The sequence below is a fragment of the Chiloscyllium plagiosum genome, chromosome 19 (genome assembly GCF_004010195.1).
Source record: "Chiloscyllium plagiosum isolate BGI_BamShark_2017 chromosome 19, ASM401019v2, whole genome shotgun sequence".
Lineage (NCBI taxonomy): Eukaryota > Metazoa > Chordata > Chondrichthyes > Orectolobiformes > Hemiscylliidae > Chiloscyllium > Chiloscyllium plagiosum.
This window is the reverse complement of record NC_057728.1, coordinates 37,095,317-37,116,080: the sequence shown is the minus strand read 5'-3', so window position 1 is coordinate 37,116,080 and position 20,764 is coordinate 37,095,317. Positions and strand designations below refer to the sequence as shown.

At 40.0% G+C, this 20,764-nt stretch overlaps 1 protein-coding gene across 3 annotated transcripts in view; it reads left to right on the top strand.

Annotated features, from left to right (window-relative positions):
* asz1 (ankyrin repeat, SAM and basic leucine zipper domain containing 1) overlaps positions 1-20,764 on the top strand; it is a 170,037-nt gene that overhangs the window by 68,199 nt on the left and 81,074 nt on the right. Inside the window, exon 2 of one of the 3 annotated variants that reach the window (XM_043709586.1) lies at positions 16,144-16,281. The exons of the other annotated variants lie outside the window; for them this stretch is intronic. The gene's annotated coding sequence lies outside the window, so the exon portion shown is untranslated. The remainder of the gene's footprint in view (positions 1-16,143; positions 16,282-20,764) is intronic. 3 annotated transcript variants of the gene reach the window in all.

Genomic DNA, 20,764 nt, shown 5'->3' with positions numbered 1-20,764 from the left:
CATGCAATCAGATTTAAGAGAGCCTGCAAGGTGACTAACAAGCAGGACCTCGAAGTTAGTAATCTCTGGATTACTCCCAATGCCGTGTCCTAGTGAATACGGATATATAAGAATCGAACAAATGACATGTGGCTGGAGAGATAGTGCAGGAGAAACAGCTTTAGGTTCCTGGGACACTGGAATTGTTTGTAACAAAATGAAATATGAATGTGTTGCACAATTTGCACTTGAACTGAGCATGGACCAGTCACCTTGTGCGCTGGTTTGCTCATGCTATTGGGGAAAGTTTATCCAACTTGGCAAGATTTGGGAAACAGGAAGCATTAGTGAAAAAGTAAAACAAAAGACACAATGAATTTGGAGACACAGCCAACATTAGATTAAGTAGTGGTAGGTACTAAATGGGATCAGAGCTGAAAACCCCACTGGTCCTCACCTACCACCCCTCCAACCTCCATAGACATCGTAACATCCGTCGTCATCTCCGCCACCTCCAAACGGACCCCACCACTAGGGATATATTTCCCTCCCCTATCAGCATTCTGAAAAGACCACTCCCTCCGTGACTCCCTCATCAGGTCCACACCCCCCATCAACCCAACCTCCACTCCCGACACCTCCCCCTGCAACCGCAAGAAATGCATTTTCAGCTCTGATCCCCAGCATCTGCAGTCCTCACTTTCTCCTACTAAATGGGATCAGTAAACAGAAATACAATAAAGTCCAAATTAAAAATAAACAGTGCTGGAAAAACTTAGCATGTTTGGTAGCATCGGTGGAGAAAGAAACAGAGTTAACATCTTGAGTCCAGAGGGTTCTTCTTTAGAAATCAAGGGGCTTAAAAAGTGATGAGCTTTCTGGTGTAAAAAATAGAGGGGGAGGAGTAAAAGTGGAAGAAATGGCAAAGGGCAAGAGCAAAAGGCAAAGGGAGTGCTAATAATAGTAGAGAAAAGATATAGATGACAAGTAGGCATTAATGGTTAGAGCAAAACGAAGAAAATAGGTCAGTTCTACAATGAGAAAACCCATGCAAACAAGACTAGGGAGATAGGTATGTGTGATCAAAATGGAGAACAGAGTTTATGGTCTAAAGTTGTTGAACTCAACATTGAATCCTGAAGGTTGTAAAGTGCCTAAATCGAAAATGAGGTGCTGTTCCTCCAGCTTGTGTTGGGCTTCACTGGAACATGACAACAGGTTTAGCACAGAAATGTTCGCATGAGAGCAAAATGCTGTATTAACAGGGCAACTGACTAGAAGGCTAGGATCATTCTGGCAAACAGAGTGGAGGTGTTCTACAAAATCATCACCTGGACTGCATTTAGTCTCACAACATGGATGAGACTGCAATGTGAGTGGCAAATAGATTAGATTGAAACAAAGTACTGTTACACCTGCAAGTTGTGATTGGGGTCTTGGATGGTGAGAAAGGAGAAGCCAAAGGGGCAAGTATTCTACGATTGTGGATGAAGATGTCTCACGGAAGCTGCGGAGTCCTTGGGAGTGAACCAGGATATCATGGAGAGAAGTCAAATTAGCTTCCCAGTGCATGTGTGTGAACATACAGAAAGCGGCAAATAGGTTTGGCGAGCTGCAAATACAGATATTGCCACATTAAGAAAATGTTTATGTGGCGATAACAGAGATCTAGATCAACAAATGGTAGGACTGGGTATTAAATAGTTTTTTGATCAAACTGTTCAGTGAAGACAGGGAGGAAATAAAGGCAAGAAACAGCAATATTGATTAAGTAGAATACTACTCTGTTGAAGAAAGAGGATATCCTTGAATGCTCAACAATAAAATATATTTGGTCAGAACTAAAAAAGAAGATGCATTATTACACTATTGGATGTATTCCATAGGCATACAAGTAGTGGGAAAAATGTAGAAAACATGTTTGCAAAGAAATTAAAGAGAAGCAGAAGTTATCAAGAAGTTATAATGACGTTTCAATGCATAATTAATAATTATCTTAATACAGCGTAGAAAGTAATTGTATATGAGAGTGGCAAGAGATTCAAAAGTTTGTACAAGAGAATTTCGTAAATCAGTATTGTTCTGGCCCAAAAAAAATGATGGATTTGATTCTGGAGAATGGGGTGGGTCAAGTGAATAAAGTAATACATGGCAAACATTTAGAGGACAGTGATCACAGTATTAGTTAGTTATAGGAAAGGACAGGGAGAAATCAAGAGTGAAAGTAATTAATTAGGGTAGTGCTAATTTTAATGGCTGTGGAATTGATTTGGTTCAGGTAAAATGGAATCAAAACCTGAAAAGCAAATTGGATAGAATAATGAGCTGTCTTTAAAGAGGAGATAGTGTGAGTATTCTGGAGGTACATTCTCTCCGAGGGGAAAGATAAGAAAGCAAAGCCAGAGCTCCTTGAATAATGAATGAAATAGAGTATAATGAAGCAGAAGCAATGTGTGTAAACAGATGTCCAGTTGAGTTCTGATAAGAGTCAAGTTGGACTCTAAATACTAATTCTGTTTCTGTCTCAACATATTAGATTAGATTAGATTACATTACAGTGTGGAAACAGGCCCTTCAGCCCAACAATCCACACCGACCTACCGAAGCGCAACCCACCCATACCCCTACATTTACCCCTTACCTAACACTACGGGAAATTTGGCATAGCCAATTCACCTGACCTGCACATCTTTGGACTGTGGGAGGAAACCGGAGCAGCCGGAGGAAACCCACGCAGACACAGGGAGAACGTGCAAACTCCACATAGTCAGTCGCCTGAGGCGGGAATTGAACCCGGGTCTCAGGCACTGTGAGGCAGCAGTGCTAACCACTGTGCCACTGTGCCGCTCACTATTCTGCCAGGTGAGCTGAGTTTCTCCAGCACTTACTTTTTTAAATTTTAGATCTCCAATATCTACAATACTTTTGTTTTATTTTCATGAAAATATACATTTGGTGACAAGAATTAGTAGAGAAAAACATAAATTAATGGATTACAATTCAAAAGGGGGCTTCAGAATCCGAGTGATCTGGGAATATGAGAACAAGTCATTGAATGCAGCAGGGAAGATTGTGAAATCAGGTCATACAAGATGAGGTTCTGAATTTTACAAATAGAGGCATAGAGTACAAAAACAAGAAAGTAGTGATGAATTAAAAACAGAAAGTGCTGAAAACTTTCAACAATTATGTCTCCGTATTGTTCTGAGCAAGAGTCAAAATGTAAACTGTTTCTCTCTCCAAAGATGCTACCAGACATGCTGAATTTCTCCAGCACTTTCTTTGGTATTTCAGGTTTCTAGCATCTGCAGTACTTTGATTCTGTTTTGGCTATATATGGACTTTTATAAAACATTGATCAGCTTCGCCTGTGGTATTGTACCTAACTCTGGGCTTCACACTTTCAGAGAAATGTGAAGGCATAAGAGGGATGAAAAGTCACTGGAATAGTTCCATGGATGAGGTATTTCAGTTACATGGATAGATTGGAGAAGGTGGGATGGTGTATGTCAGAGAAGAGAAGTTTGCGAGGGAATTTAATAAAAATGCTTGATGTCAAGAGGGATTTGAGCAGGCTGGATAGGGATAAATGGAAAAATAGATTTCTATTGGTAGAAGGTTGAGAACAAGAGAAGAATAGTTTAAGCCAAATAACAAAAAAACGGCAATATGAGGAGAAACTTTTTTATGTCATGAGTGGGTTAAGCCTGAAATTTTGATGAAGGCATATTTAATAATTGTTCACAAACAAGAATTGAATAATTTTCTGCAGATGAATAATTTGCAGGGCTATGGTGAAAAGGCAGAGGAGTGGCACTAGCTTGCTTGCAGGGACTACATATGGATATGAGATGGAGAGGGTGGTATCGTGATACTGTTGCTGGACTAGAAACCCAGAGGCCCAGGATAATCTTTAAGCACATGGGTTCAAATCCCACAGTAAACTCAATGGATTATTCTGGGATGTAAAACCAGTCTCAGCCAACTATCATCAATTGTTGTTACAGCCCATCTAGTTTGCCACTGCCCTTTGGGGACAGAAATCTGCTGTCCTTACCTGATGTGGCCTATATATGACTCACAACACACAGCATGTGTGATGGAATCATAACTGCTATATCTGAAATTGTTGAGCAAGCCACTTACTTCAATTAAGGGTGGGCACCAAATGTTGGCCTAACTAGTGATACCTAAATCCTGCAAGAGAATAAAGTAGAAAATGGTCTCCTTTTGTGCCCTAAACATTAAACAATTTTATGATTATATCAACTTTCAATAAATCCAGTGTACTGTATTTAAATAAGCGGGTTTTCTAAAAGTCACTAAGAAACTTGTAAATGGAATTTTATCCTACCATTTGTAGATCTTAGGTTGCTCACCATGGTTAGAAAAATGAACATTGACCTAAAGCGTCAAGTTAAAATATAACAGAGGTTCACGACAGCTGACCTATTTGCATTGAATTATGACTGGAGGTTCCGGTCAAGTATATGTCACGAGCCAGCTGTTGCTTTGAAGAGAAAACAAAAACATACACAGCACTCCTTGTTTATGTGGTGAAAGAAACAAAATTGTTCATCAGAGTGGCAACAGACTGTAACATCGAGCTCATATTAAAAAGTAGACTCCTGCAAAAAAAACATGATGAATTAAAGTTTTATACCACAATGACTAAAGGTAAATTTGACGGTTTAATATTATTAAGGAAACAAGGTGAATTAGCATAGAAAGCAGCTTTATGTAATATAATGTACAAGGTCTTACTACAATGAGTACATTATGATGCTATTGATGGTTCCGTGGTAAATACACCCATTGATGCTATACTGAACCATGTACAGCAGGGCAACTTCAAGCTTTGTGCCTTAGCTGCATTGAAGCAAATGATGCTTTGAAGATGAAAATGTGTTGCTGGAAAAGCACAGCAGGTCAGGCAGCATCCAAGGAGCAGGAGAATCGACGTTTCGGGCATGAGCCCTTCTTCATTCCTGAAGAAGGGCTCATGCCCGAAACGTCGATTCTCCTGCTCCTTGGATGCTGCCTGACCTGCTGTGCTTTTCCAGCAACACATTTTCAGCTCTGATCTCCAGCATCTGCAGTCCTCACTTTCTCCTCGATGCTTTGAAGATGTCTACTACCACTAAATAATATGTTATACACCCAGTTTTATGCAGCATAACATCTCAAAACGTTTCACAAACAGCAGATAGACATTCACAGAAGTTACAACACAGGTAAACCATCATAGAATTATGGTAAAAGAACAGTATTAAAGGAGGTCATTCATTCTGACGGGTTTACGCTAGCTCTTTCAAAGAGTAGTCCAGTTAGTTCCAGCCCCTGGTAATTTTCCTACGTTCCTCCAATTGTTTCTCTTCCAAGTATTTATACAATTCTCCCTTTGAAAGTTGTGTTTGAATCCATTTCCATTATCCTGCCAGGTAGTACACCTTAAATCTATTCATGATAGTTACCAATACTTCACTCAAAACAATATATCTAAAGACTTCATGATTTCTAGGAAAGGGTGGAGGACTTGCTCTATTAGTAAAGACCATATTGGAACGTAGGTGTCAGGAACATGCTGCCAGGGAGGTAGAAGCAGTTACACTAACAATGTTAAAGATACATTTAGACAGACACATGAACAGGTGGGGAGTAAAGGGATACAGACTATGTGCAGGCAGATGGGATTACATTAGAATGGCAGCATGATCAATGTAGATGGTCGGTTGAAGGGCCTGTTCCTGCACTGTACTGTTCTATGTTTTGTTCTATTTCACAGAATGGTGGAACAGGCTCACAGCGCTGAATGGCATACTCCTGTTCCTATGAAGTGTATCCTCATAATGGAGCCTTGACATTATAACGGCAGCTCGCCAAATAAATGTGGAAAATATAGTCTGTACCTCAAATGTTAAGATATGTTCCAAGGTAAAGATAAGAGGCAGCTAATTGGAGATCATTTTAGTTTTTATATATGCTCAAAGCAGATTGTAATTATTTGCCTTTATCGAGTCTTAAGAATTTTCTTTTGCATATTCATTCATGAGATGTGGATGTCGCTGGCTAGGCCAGCATTAATTGCCCAAGCCTAGTTTAAGAACATGGTGGTGAGCTGCCTTCTTGAATTCCTGTTTTGCATTTTCTGTAACAACACACATAATATCATTAGGGAGGGAGGTCTAGAATCTTGACCCAGTGACACTGAAGGAATTGCAATATATTTCCAAGTCAGGATGGTGAGTGGCTGGAGGGGGACTTTCAGGTGGTTGTTTTCCTGTATATATCTTCTGACCTCATCCTTCTGACCTCAACGTTCCTGGTCATAGATTTGGAAGGTGCTGGTTAAGGAACCTTGGTGAATTTCTACAGTCTGTAGATGGTATGTGGTGCTGCTGTTGAGCATTGGTGGTGGAGGGAGTAAATGTGGTGTCAAGCAGACTGTTTTCCTTGAATGGACTCATCCATAAGATAAGAATGAATGGAATTGCAGGGAATGTACTGGCATGGATAGAGGACTGATTAACCAATAGAAAGCAGAGAGTAGGAATAAATGGGTGTTTCTCTGCTTGGAGATCAGTGGTGAGCAGGATGCCACATAGATCGGTATTAGACCTGCAACTGTTCACGATACGTATAAATTATTTGGAAGAGGAGACCGAGGGTAACATATCCAAGTTTGCTGATGACACTAAATTGAATGGGAAGGCAAACTGTGCAGAGGATGTGAAAGGTCTGCAGAGAGAGTTAGATAGGTTAAGTGAGTGGTCAAGGGTCTGGCAGATAGAGTGCAATGTTGGCAAATGAGAAGTTATCCACTCTACAAGTAAAAATAGTAGGTCAGAGTATTATTTAAATGGTGAAACATTGAAAATGACTGTTGTGCAGAGGGACTTAGGAGTGCTCATACAAGAATTGTCAAAAGTTGATTTGCAAGTGCAACAGGTAATCAGGAAGGAAAATGGAATAATGGCTTTCATTACTAGAAGGATTGAATTTAAGAGTAGGGAGGTTCTGCTGCAATTATACAAGGTGTTGGTGAGGCTGTACCTGGAGTATTGTGCACAGTTCTGGTCTCCTTACTTGAGGAAAGATATACTGGCTTTGGAGACGGTGCAGAGCAGGTTCACCAGGTTGATTCTGGAGATGAGGGGGTTACCCTATGAGGAGAGATTGAGCCACCTGGGACTGTACTTGCTAGAATTTAGGAGAATGAAAGGGCATCTTATACAAACATATAAAATTATGAAAGGGCTAGATAAGATAGAGGCAGGCAAATTGTTTCTGCTGGTGGATGAGATGAGGACGAAGGGATATGGCCTCAAGATTAGGGGAAGTCGATTTAGGACAGGGATAAGGAGGAATTGTTTTTCCCAGAGAGAAGTGAATCTATGGAATTCACTGCCCAAGAAAACAGTAGAGGCAGCTTCATTAAATATATTCAAGATACAGCTGCATGGGCGTTTTCATGGTAGGGGAAGTACAGATTATGGGGATAATGCAGGCAAGGAGGAGCTGAGACAATGAATCAGCCATGATCTTAATGAATGGTGGAGCAGGCTCAATGGCCTATTCCTGCTTCTATTACTATGAAACTATAAGCTTCCTGAGTATTTTTGGATTTGCCCCAGGTAATGAGGTGTACGCCATCATACTGGACAGGCTTTGGAGAGTCAGGAGGGCAAGATAGTCACTATAGGATTCCTAACCTCTGATCTGTTTTTCTAGTCACAGTATTTATATGGCTAGTCCAATTCCATTTCTGGTCAATGGTAACCCCCCATGATGTTTATTTTGGAGTGAGGAAAGAAGTAAAAAACAATAATGCAGTGAAACTACAAATAGAGTTTGTGTGCAAATTATGAAGTGATACAGAACACTTTATTTGTTAAAAGGAAAATACTGCTTTTTTAGGTGTGTATGAATCTGCATGGATATGCACCTTGCTTTCCTAGAATTGGCAACTAAACCTAATAGTCTGTCAAGTACCTTCTGTAAAGACTGTAAAGACTTGGAAGGCCTAAATCTACAAACTGGAAAAGAAATTATGCTTTGAAGGAATGTCCTCATGTAACTTTATTGAACTGCTTTCCAGGACTTCCAACAATTTCATTCGGTCTAACAAATCTTCTTCACTCAATAAAAGTCCACACCACACCACGCCACCTTTCATTCTCAGAACAAAACTCACATCTTCCTTGCTCCCTATACATTAGTATCTTTTCATCCCCTCACCCTAGCAATTAAACAATCACAAATGTCTCCCATGTTGCCTCCTTCATTTTATGCTTGGGATATATGCTTCCCATTTAATACTACTTGCATCTTGCCTTTTCTTCCTAAATGACAAATGTGTGCTTCACATATCCAACTCCCCTTTTCAGCAACCATCTAGTAACTCTTATAATTTCTACAGGATAAAACTGTGCAAACTAATCATGGCAGGAACAAGATCGGGGCGGATCTCATAAAGTTCAGCTGTAAGAACCATGTCTTTTTTGTTTTTTCCAAACCAATCCAAGTCCCCCCAAATTTTATTATGACCCAGATTCTGGAGTAGAGTGGTGCTGGAAAAGCACAGCAGTTCAGGCAGCATCCGCAGGACAGGAAAATCGATGTTTCAGGGAAAAGCCTTTTACCTTTTTTATGACCCACCCAGGTAAAGTGCCATAAATTGAGCCTCACTATTTCTGGGGTTGTATCAAAGACCACAAAAATAAAAAAAAAAGCATGGTTCTTGCAGCTGAAGATCATGAGGTCCACCCTGATCTTCCTCCTGCCATGATTAGTTTGCACAGTTTTATCCCATAGAAAGTATAAGAAAACAGGCAATGGAAAAGACAGGAAACTAAAATAAGACAATAGAATTAGAAATGCATGAGAAAGATAAAGTGTGGGAGTGTGAATGTAAACCTTTATATGATGCAGATGAAGCAGGAGGCTTCATATGCTGATGAAGACTCAGGTGGGGAGAATCTGAGTCATGATTTAAAGTCCAAGGAAATGTTTAAGTTGTACAGGCCCTACAAAAATTTGGGACAAAGGGATATGGAGGCATTCTTCATGTCATTTGAGAAAATAGCTAGGCAAGTGAATTGGCTAAAAGATGACTGGACATTGCTTATGCAGAGTAAGTTGACAGGTCAGGTTTCTCAGGATTATGATGTGGTGAAGAAGACTACATTGGCTGCAAATAGTTAATACCTGAGGCTTATAGGCAAAGGTGCTGGAATTTAGTGAAGCAGTCTGGGCAAAACTATATTAAATTTGAAAGGGTAAGCAAAGTACTTTTGACAATAAGGTAAGAGCATCAAACATTTTACCCATGAATGAAGCTCTCAGACAGGTTATTCTCTTAGAAGAATTGAAAAGTTCACTCTCTTCTGTAATAAGAACTCACGATGAGGACTAAATGGCTGCAACTATAAGACAAGCAGCATAATGGCTAACAAGTATGTGTTAATCCATTAAACTGAATATTTTGTTCTGTCATCCTTATAAAATCAAAAGGGGAAGAAAACGAATGAGTGAATGAAAGGCAAGTAACCAAAGTAAGGAACAGATAACTGGAAATGGATAACAAGATTTTGTCTTCAGATCAAAAAGGAAATTACAGAGCGTGGAAGTGAATATCTGAAGCCAAAGTATTTCCATTGCAACAAGTTGAGATACATTGTTTAAAATGTTGGACATTGAAAGGGAACCCATAGGAATATTGGAGTTCATAAGAATGAGTCTGAAAAGAAAACACTCTGGAAAAAGACCACAGGTCAGATTACAGTTTAACTACAGTAAGAAATCAGTGGTAAAAACTACTGAGTACATAAGAAGAAAATAGGGTAAATGAGAGATGTGTTTTTTTTATCTAAAGGGAAGATAGCCCCTTTACCTTCAAAGAAAGGATCCAAGCCAATAACTGTTCTAGGAGATCCAGGAACTATCCAGTACCTCTTGCACAAGGACTTTGTTTTCCCTTCAGATACTTCATTGAAAGCAAATGTGTTAGTAAAGGGGATGACTGGAGAGTACTGTGTATGCCAGTTCTAATGTACGGGTCCAATTACAGTGTGAATTGTCTGGACTAGTGATAGTTGGGATGGTTAAGACATTATTTGTAGGTGAAGTTGATTTATTTCTGGAGAATGATTTGGCAGGAATGAAAGACATACATTCGTCTATAATCAAGGAAAGTCCAGTTGAGGCTAAAGAAGCAGAACAGTTGCAAGAACAGGTTCTGGATATTTTCCATCATGTGTAGTGACCAGAGCAATGGCCAAACAAAGTCCATCATCAAAGATCACAGTAATACAACAAACAGACATTAATATAGCTGAACATCTGGATAAGAATGAGAATGTTTTAAAAGTGGTGTTTGACATGTCTTCATTATTTGAGGCTCAGGAAGCAGATTCAGAATTAAGTTAGCAAAGAAAGCTCACAGTGAGAATAAAGGAGTTCCAGAGTGTTATGAGGAAGTTTTGATGAGGAAGTGAAGACATCCTCACAGATCTTCAAATGCAGAATGGACAGTTGTTCATCAAATAATCATACTGCCCAGATTATAAGGAGGTATTGTGAGTAGAAGATGAAGCTCCAATCGCAGAGAATATAGAAATATGAAAAACACAGGCATCAATAAACAAGTATCTTATTTGGCCTGGATTTCATAAAGGTGTAATGTAGTTCAGTCATACACATCAGGTGATAGGAAAACCTTAAAATGTAATGAGACCCAGACTGACTCCTGGTGACCATGACAAGGACTGAATGATATCACAGGTTCTAAAAAGACACAGTGCAAGATAGCAGACAATGACACATCCCTCCCAGATCATCTCAATGCCTTCAACGCTCGCTTTGAGAAGAATTTTGGCAGAGAGGTAACACCTATTTCGACAGGTCCTGACGAATCTATCCCAACAGTCACTGCATCAGAGGTCAGATCAGTTTTCCTTCGTGTGAATCCAAGGAAAGCAATGGGACCAGATGGAGTACCAGGCCGTGCACACAGAGCATGTGCAGATCGACTGGCAGAGGTCTTCTCAGACATCTTCAACCTTTCCCCGCAGCAGGCCACTGTCCCTGCCTGTTTTAAGAGGGCCAACATTGTCCCTGTGCCTAAGAAGGCTCATGCAGCATGTCTCAATGACTACCGGCCAGTGCCCTAACTTCGGTGGTCATGAAGTGCTTTGAAAGGCTGGTCATGGCATTAATCAACTCCAGCCTCCCCTCTACTCTTGACCGACTCCAATTTGCCTATTGGACCAACAGACCCACGTCAGATGCCATATCACTTGCCCTTCACTCCTCCCTAGAACATCTTGACACCAAGAACAGCTACATAACAATCATTGACTACAGGTCAGCCTTCAACACAACTATCCCCTTGAGACTGATTACTAAATTTCATGATCTTGGACTAAGCCTCAGTCTCTGCAACTGGATCCTCAGTTTCCTGACCCACAGGCCACAATCAGTGAAGATTGCAGACAATATTTCATTCTCACTAACATTCAGCATTGGATCCCCCCAGAGGTGTGTACTCAGCCCCCTACTGTACTCATTGTATACCCATGACTGCGTCACCAAATACCAGACTAATGCCATTTACAAGTTGGCTGATGATACCACCATTGTCGGCTGAATCTCAGATGGCGATGAAACAGACTACAGACAGGAGGTGGAAGACCTGGAAAAATAGTGCACTGAGAACAATCTCTCAATGCCAACAAAACCAAGGAATTCATTATTGATCTTTGATGGGATGTTATTGATGACCTCCTGCATTTTAACAGCACAGAGGTGGAACAAGTGGAGAATGTCAAGCTCCTGGGAGTGGTCATCTTTCTTGGAGTCTTCATGTGGATGCACTGGTTACAAGGGCCTGACAACGACTCTTCTTCCTCAGGCAGATGAGAAAATTTGGCATGTCAGCGAATACCCTTGCCAATTTTTAGAGGTGTGCCATTGAGAGCATTCTGTCTGGATGTATCATTACCTGGTATGGCAACTGTACCATTCAAGATTGGAGACAGCTACAGAGAGTGGTGAACTCAGCCTGGACAATCACAAAGGCCAACCTCCATCTATAGAATCCATCTCCCAGGCTTGCTATCAAGGAAAGACCACCAGCATTCTCAAAGATCCATCCCACCCTGGCAATGCTTTTCTACAACCTCTACCATCGGGGAAAGGTACAGAAGCCTGAACACATGCACCAGCCAGTTTTGAAACAGTTTCTACTGCTGTTAGAATACCGAATGGACTCACAAACTCTTAGCATTCGCCTGTACCTGTGTTTTTGCTTTTACCGCTGTTTACATATTATTTACTTATCTATGCTATTTAATTATGTGATCTGCCTGTATTGCTCGCAAGACAAAGCTTTTCACTGTGCCTCAGTACACATGGCAATAAATTCAATTCAATTCAGTTCAATTCAATTCAATTCAACTTTTGCTACCTATACCAGTTTTTGAAGAAACACTTAGTTCTCAGTTAGTGGATTGTGTATGACCATTACCATGAAATAAACCAGGACATCAATATACTCTTACAATTATGGAGTTTGACAACTCAAGACCCAGAGACTATTTCTTTAAAGACGATTTTGGATAGGGTAGTGGAAAAGTTAACTCAGTTTTTTCCTTATTATGTACTACCAATTGAGATACAGTCAGATCAGAGTTTTACTTTCATATCTGAAGTTCTGTAGGAAATTATTAGTAGTGTGGGAGTACAATAATTGAAGTCAACTGTGTATTGTTCATGAATATAGGGAACTTTGGAGAGGTTACCATCAAACTCTCAAAACAATGAATGAGACATGCTGTCACAAATACCTATGGTTTGGGATAAAAGATTAGGTTTGTTATTATTTGCTACTCTAAATGAATCTATTGGATTTCACTCATTTGAATTGGTTTATGGTCATCTGTTAAAACTAATCAGCAAGAAGTTATTGAATGAAAAAGAGGAATTCTCATTGTTGGGCTAAATGTCCATGTTTCTAGAAAGAATCACAGGAGCATGTACAGTAGCACAGGAACATTTAAAAGTTTCACAGGCAGAAAAATGAAAGAGTGGGCAGATAAGCGTTCAGCGACTAGAGAGCTTTAGGTGTGAGATGATGTATTGATAACTGTCACCATTACAAGGTTTCAATCTCTGAAAGCAAAATTCAGGGGTCCATATAAAGTAGCTAGAAGGCTAAAGTGATAAATACTATTAATTGTAGGAAAAAGAAGTGGTTATATCACATAAACATGTTCAAAAAGTATTATTGCAGGGAAAAGGATAAAGATGAGCAAATGTATCAGGTGGTAAGATCCTTGGAAGATGGTGGAGATAATAAGAGAGATGGAGGGATAGACAGTTGTCAAAGTGAGCCTCCTACAATTTGACTACCTAACACAGAAATACTGACACAGTGAGACAGGGTGTTCTTGTATTTAGAGAAAGAACAAAGGGGAGGATCTGTAAGACTACTGAGAAAGTATATGGTAATTTGTAATGATGCACTCAGATGCATTACATTACCTAGACATGATGAGTATGTAGGAGATTCACGACTGATAAAACAACATCCTTATCAGCTGAGCCCAGAAAAAACAAGCTCAGGTGGAATCAGGAATCCCATACATTGTACAGAACAACTAGACTGAACCTAGTCAAAGCAGCTGGAGTTCACCAATAGTGTAAGTTCCTAAACCGGATGGATTAATTTTGTATAGATTATCCGAAGGTGCAAAACAGATTTGCACCCAATTCTACAACTGGAGGATTGCATTGATAGGGTTGGTGATGCTTCATTCCTTGCTACGATTGATCTGTTGAAGGGGTACTGGCAAATACCATTAACATCAAGGGTGAAAGAAACTTACACTTTTTTTACATCAAGTAGGTTACGCCAATGTTGTGTGATGCAATTTGGCTTAAAAAGCCCCAGGTACATTGCAGAGCCTTATGAATCTAATGATAGCTGGAGTTGGTAACTGCATAGTGTACTTTGATGATGCTGTTGTAGTTTATAGTAGCACTTAGCAAGAGTAAGGAAGACAAGTTGAAGACCTTTTTTAAGTAATTATGGCTGGCTGGTGTAGTGAAAACCTCGGGCAACAAAAGTGAAGGTTTAATAGAATTCCCGGTTCCTAAAACAAAACATAAATCAATGTGTGGATTTTCCTGGAAATTTGTGCATACTTTCAGTACAATAGCTGTACCTTCAAAAGAAACAGCAAAAGTGTTATGTTCTACAGAATGCCAGACAGCATTTGGAAAGCTGAAGGCAATTAAATAAATGAACCAGTGCTGACTGTCCATGATTTTTCCAGAACTTTCAAAATGGCAGTTGAGGCTAATGATGTGGGAGCAGGTGCTGTCTTGTTACAGGATGAAGAGTCAGGAGTAGATAAGTCAGTGGGACACTTTTTTAAGAGACTAAACCAGTATCAGGAGAAATACTCCAGAAAAAGAGACTTTGTGATTGTTGTCAGTACATCAGCACTTTGAAATCTATGTTCAATGTTTCTTTGAATTTGTATCCTCTAGTGATTGACCCCTCCAACAAAGGAAAAACCTCATTTTTTCCACTCTATCCATGCTATTCACAATCTTATAAACTTGTATCAGGTCTCCCCTCAACCTCCTGCATTCCAGTGAAAATAAACCCAGTCTATCTAACCTTTCTTTACAGCTAAAAACCCCCAGACCAGGCAACATGTTCAAAACAGAAATTTACTAGGAAAGGGATAGTAATTTCACAGCAAAGACTTTGATCTCTGTTTTTGTAGATGTTCCTGTTGATGATCAGGAGTCATGTTGTTTACAAGTGAAGCTGATTGGTTCTCAGCTAACTGACCAGAATGGGACTTGTAAAACAAGACAGAGAGAGAGAGAAAGACACAAAAGTGTGTCTTATTGTTCTCCCCAGAAGAAAGTGCCGATTCTTTGCAGCAAAACAAATCTCAGTTTGAAGGAAACCGGTTACCTTTCCTGCAGGGGTTGCTCTGAGCTGTGACTATTGAATTAATAAATCAGAGACATTTTCCAAGTTAATCAGTCACTGCACTTTTTAAAAACTAATGGAAACTTCCAGAAAAAGCAAACTGAACACCGAGGCCCTGGCTAGAGGAAGATAGATCATCTCAACATCAGAAACAGGAAGCAAAAACCACTGAACTGACTTTCCAGATATTTTGACTTCCATCAAAATCTATTTTTCCCAGTTCTGAGGAAGGATCATTCGACCTGAAATGTTAATTCTGAGTTCTCTCCACAGATGCTGCCATACCCACTAAGCTTTTTCAGCAATTTCTGTTTTTGTTTCTGATTTATAGCATCCTCAGTTCTTTCAGGTTTTAATCTATTTTCCATATTTATTTTTCTATATCTGGGTGTAAAGGGAGAGTTTAGGGGAAAAGAGTTTTAGTTAGTAGCTTTATTTGTTAATGGTTTATAATTGTTTATCTGTAGCTATAGTGTAATTACTTATAATAAATAATAATTCTTCTTTCGTGCATATTTGTATTAACCTTGACCTGAAAATCAGTTAAATCAGGCTAACTGTGTGGACCTTTAAAAACAGAAAATCTTTAACATTTGGTACGACTTTAGAGATAGCAGAGCTCGATCTGTGGCGCACCCCTGTGGGTCATACCACAGCAAACAGGTGTAGTAATTTGTGAGCCTGTCCCAGTGAGCATCAGACATTTTGTGGCTGGGAGCTTTACTGACCAGTCATTGAAAATTATACCACTTTATTAAGACTGTAAAAATCTACATTAAGCCAGCTTGACTCTATCAACTTGTTTTGTATGCCTTCTGCAATTATGTAACCTTTGATTTCAAATCCCAATATGGCCTTGTCTGTCATCCAGCCACATAACCCTCCAACCCCTTACACCTCTGATTTTAATCATTTCATTATTGGTGGCTGTTCTTTGGCTATCTAGGCCTTATTCTCTGGATTTCTTCCCTAAACTTTATGTTCCTCCTTTAAGACAGCCCTTGAAACCTAATTCTTTGACAAAACTTTTGATAACTGACACAATATCAATTTAGGTGCCTTGGTGTCACATATTTTAGTTATAAGCTCCAATGATGCACCTTAAGAGATTTTATTACATTGATGACACTACATAAATATGTTTCCTTTCATAGTGACCTCTCCTTACCCCCCACTGAAGATACTTCAGAGGAGGAGAATCAGTAAAGCCTTTGAACAAGGTCCCGAACAGAAGACTGATAAAGAAGATCCAGGATATCTTGGCAAAATTGACTTAGTAGTAGGAAACAGAGGTTGGTGGTAGAAGACTGTTTGTGTGACTGAAACCTGGTGTCCGATGTATGACAACACAATGGCTTTAAGAGGTGTACTTTATCCTTTTTTTGTTGAAGGAAGATTGAGTCAGAGGTACTGAGCAGTCCATTCAAAGCCAATATAGTAAACAGCTTGTCAGGCCTTGGGTTCTTTTTAAATTTGGAACAATAGAAGCAGCCTGAATGGGTGGGGCCAAGCTCCCAGAGAAACAAGAGTTTTAGTTTTAGCTTTCAGCCATATCTGGGATCATGAAGCTGGATGTGGAGGCTCTTATTCTTCTCTCTGTTATAGCTAAAAACTGGAGTTCTCTTCCTGCTGCCAGAACTGCATGTGAGACAATCTATTTTACTGAATTTGCCTTTGCCAAGGGTGTGTTTATGGGATGTTACTATATTGGAACAGTTAATTAGTAGTAGTTAATACATACATTTCTCTAAGCATTTTGATAGAGTTACAGTTAAGCCAATTCTTTTCTTTCAGTTTTTATTTGTATGTATTTTAATTGTAGTATAAAAATAAAGTGTGTTTTGCTTAACATAAAGTAGTTTGACCAATCAAATTTCATCTGGAATGCAACACCTTGCACTTACCTTTAAAATAAGAAAAAAATAGGTTCTAGACTATCTTCATAATATATTTTGAAGTGGTTTGGCCTGGTCTATAACAAGCGGTGTACTACAGAGATCTGAGTTGAGTCACTTGTTCATGATAAACAAACTATATAGATGAGAATGCGGGTTAGGGGGAATGATAAATAAGTCTGAACATGACACAAAGATTGGGTGATGGTCAACAGTCAAAAAGGAGATCTTACGTTATAGAAAAATATAAATGGTTGGTCATATGTGCAGGTCAGTGGTATATGGAATTTAGCCCTGAAAAGTGTGAGATTATGCACTTTGGATGAAATAACAAGACAAGGGCAGGACACTAGGAAGTTCAGAGGAACCGAAGTATCTTGTCCACAGATCACTGAAGGACAGGATAACAGGCATATTTATCTTTATCAGTTATGGCATAAATTATAAGAGCAGGGATGTGATGTTAGAGCTGTAAAAGACTTTGGTTAGGCCACAGCTGGAGCACTGTGCAGTTCTGGTTGCCACATTGTTGGAAAGATGTGATGTGATTGCACTGAAGAAGGTGCAGAAGAGATTCCAGGATATTACATTGGTTGGAATATTTTACCTATGAAGAGATGTCAAATAGGTTTGGGTTTTTTTTCTGGAGCAGAAAAGGCTGCAGGATGTCTTGATTAAGGCGTATAAGGTTTTTTGGGGGTGTTCAGGGTGATCGGAAAGCAGCTTTCCTCTTAGTTGAAGGGTTAATAACAAAAGGGCAGAATGTTAAGGTGAAGATCAGAAGGTTTAAAGAGGATTTGAAGAAAGAAGTTTTCACCCAGAGGGTTAATGAGCACTCTCTCCGAGGGCTGGTTTAGGTGGGATGCCCCACAACTATTAAAAAATGTCATAACATTCAATGCTATTGGCCAAGTGCTTGAGAATGGAATTAGGATAGATAGATCAGCACAGACTTGATAGGTCGAAGGGCCTCCTCTGTGTTGTGTGACTCCAATACTTTATTAATATTTTTAAGGAAATAGATACACATACTCTATCACTCACCATCAATTACTGCCAGTCACAACATTTCATTTTCCACTTGGAACCGTGTAACCTCTCGGACTCAACATCAAGTTTAATAACTTTAGAACCTGATTCCATCCCTCGATGTTTTTTTTACCGATTCCACACTCAATCCTATTATAATATGGGTTGTTTTTAGCACAGTCACCCGTTTTCATCTACTCCGAGGACTATTATCATATTATATGAATTACTTCCAGTCCGGCTCACCCAATCTCTTCTACTCTACACTCTTATCACTCATTCATCTTTTCCTCTGCCCTTCTTTCCACTATCTCCTTGTTAGCCTACACCTTTCTTATATATATCTCTCTCTCTCTCCAGTCTCCATCTCCACTTATCCACTCACCTCTCTCTTTCAACCATCCAAATTCAGCATAAATAGCACTTTTTTTCTAACTGCTATTAGTGCTAATGAAAGTTAATTGGACTCAAAACATTAACTCTGCTTTCCTTCTACAGATGCTGATAGACCTGATGAATTTCTCCAGCAACTTCTGTTTTTGTTTGATTTCTAACGTCCGCAGTTCTTGTTTTATTTGAACTGAAGAAGGGTCACTGGACCTGAAACATTAACTCTGATTTCTCTACACAGATACTGCCAGACTTGCTGAGATTTTCTCGCAATTTCTGTTTTTGATTCAGATTTCCAGCATATAGATAGATCAGTTGGAGGCATAGGCAGAAAAATGACAGATGGAGTTTAATCTGGAAAAAAGTGAGGTGATGCATTTTTGAAAGTCAAGTACAGATAGAAATTATACAGTGAATGGTAGAACCCTTACGAGTATTGATATGCAGAGGGATCTGGTGTGCAAATCTACAGATGACTGAAGGTGGCAGCATGGATAGACAAGAGGATAAAAAAGTCTAACGGCATGCTTTCCTTCATTGGAAGGGGCATTGAGTATAAGGACAGACAAGTTCTGCTGCAGCTTTACAGAACTTTGGTTAGGCCATATTTTGAATATTGCATAAAGTTCTGGTTACTACACAACCAGAAGGATGTGGATGCTTTGGAGAGGGTACGGAAAAGTTTACCAGGATGTTGCCTGGTATGGGGGGGTTTTAGCTATGAAGAAAGGTTAGATAGACTGGGTTTGTTTTCACTGGAATGCAGGAGGTTTAAGGGAGACCTGATAGAAGTTTCTAAGATTGTGAATGGCATGGATAGAGTGGAAAAAATGAGGTTTTCCCCTGGTTGGAGGGGTCAATTACTAGGGGACACAGATTCAAGGTTTGTGGGGGACAAGTTCAAAAGAGATGTGCTAGGCATGTTTTTCACCCAAACGGTGGTGAGTACCTAGAATGTATTGTTAGAGGAGATGGTGGAAGCAGTCACAATAACAACATTCAAGAAGCACCTGGATGAATACATGAATAAGAACGCAATAGAGGGATATGGAGCCTGCAAGTGAAGACAGTTTTAGTACGGAAAGGCAAAATGTGTCAGTGCAGGCTTGGAGGTCTTAAGGGCCTTTTCCTGTGCTGTATTGTTCTTTGTTCTTTATCCACAGTTCTTTTGATTTTTTGTCTTTGTGTTATCTCCTGGGCTGATGAACCAGTTATTCCAGACAGTGTCAACTATTTCGTACAGGAACAAATTACTGCAAATGCTGCAATCTGAACTGAAAACAAAAAGTGTTGGAGATTACTGCAGGCCAGATAGCAACCATGGAGAGAAAGCAAACTAACGTTTTGAGTCTAGATGACTCTTCATTCGAGCTAAAGTGAAGTGTGGAGGGAGCAGTGTTAATCCAATAGTGGGAGGGCTCCACTTTTCATCCCACCAGCCTCAGCATTCAAATGATCATTCTCTGTCATTTCAGACAACTCCAGCAGAACACCAAAACCAAACACATCTTCCCCTCACTTCCCCTGTCTGCATTTTGCAGGGATTGTTCCCTGCAGGACACACCCGTCCATTCTTCGACCACCAACACCACCTCCCATTCCCACTACACCTTCCCATGTAATCACAGAAGGTGTAACACCTGTCCCTTCACCTCCTCCCTGCTCATCATCCAAGGGCCTAAACAGTCATTCCAGGTGAAGCAGCATTTCATCTGTATCCTGCAATCTTGTGTATTATATTCACGGTACATAAGGTGGCCCGTTCTACATTGGAGAAACTAAACTCAGACGAGGTGATTGCTTTGCGGAATACCTCTGATCCATGTGCTAGCACGACACCCAATCTTCCCATAGCCAGTCATTTTAACATAGCGTCCTACTCGCATGCCCGTGTACCTGTCCTCATCGTGAATCACACCGAAAAATAGAGGAACCACATCTCATCTTCAGGCTAGGCACTTTACAACTTTCTGGAAATAGTATTGAGTTCAACACCTTCAAATTGTGAACCCATTCCTTCCCTTTCTTCTAGCTTTACTTGTTACATTCTCTGTCACCATGTCCTCTCTATCCTCCCCCCACCCTAGTGGGATTGTCTGTTCTTTCCAGTTGGGCAGTTGAATATACCACTGTTCTGAGTCGAGAGTGGGATGCTGGAAAAGCACAGGAGAATCGACGTTTCGGGTAAGAGCCCTTCATTAGGAATGAGGAGAAAGTGAGGACTGCAGATGCTGGAGATCAGAGCTGAAAATGACCTGCTGCGCTTTTCCAGCAACACATTTTCAGCTTCATTAGGAATGAGGCTTGTGAGCCGAGGGGTGGAGAGATAAGTGAGAGGGGTGGCAGCTTTGACAAAGGGTCAGTTAGACGCAAAACGTCAGCTCTTTTCTCTCCTTACAGATGCTGCCAGACCTGCTGAGATTTTCCAGCATTTTCTCTTTTGGTAAATGAGAGGGGGTTG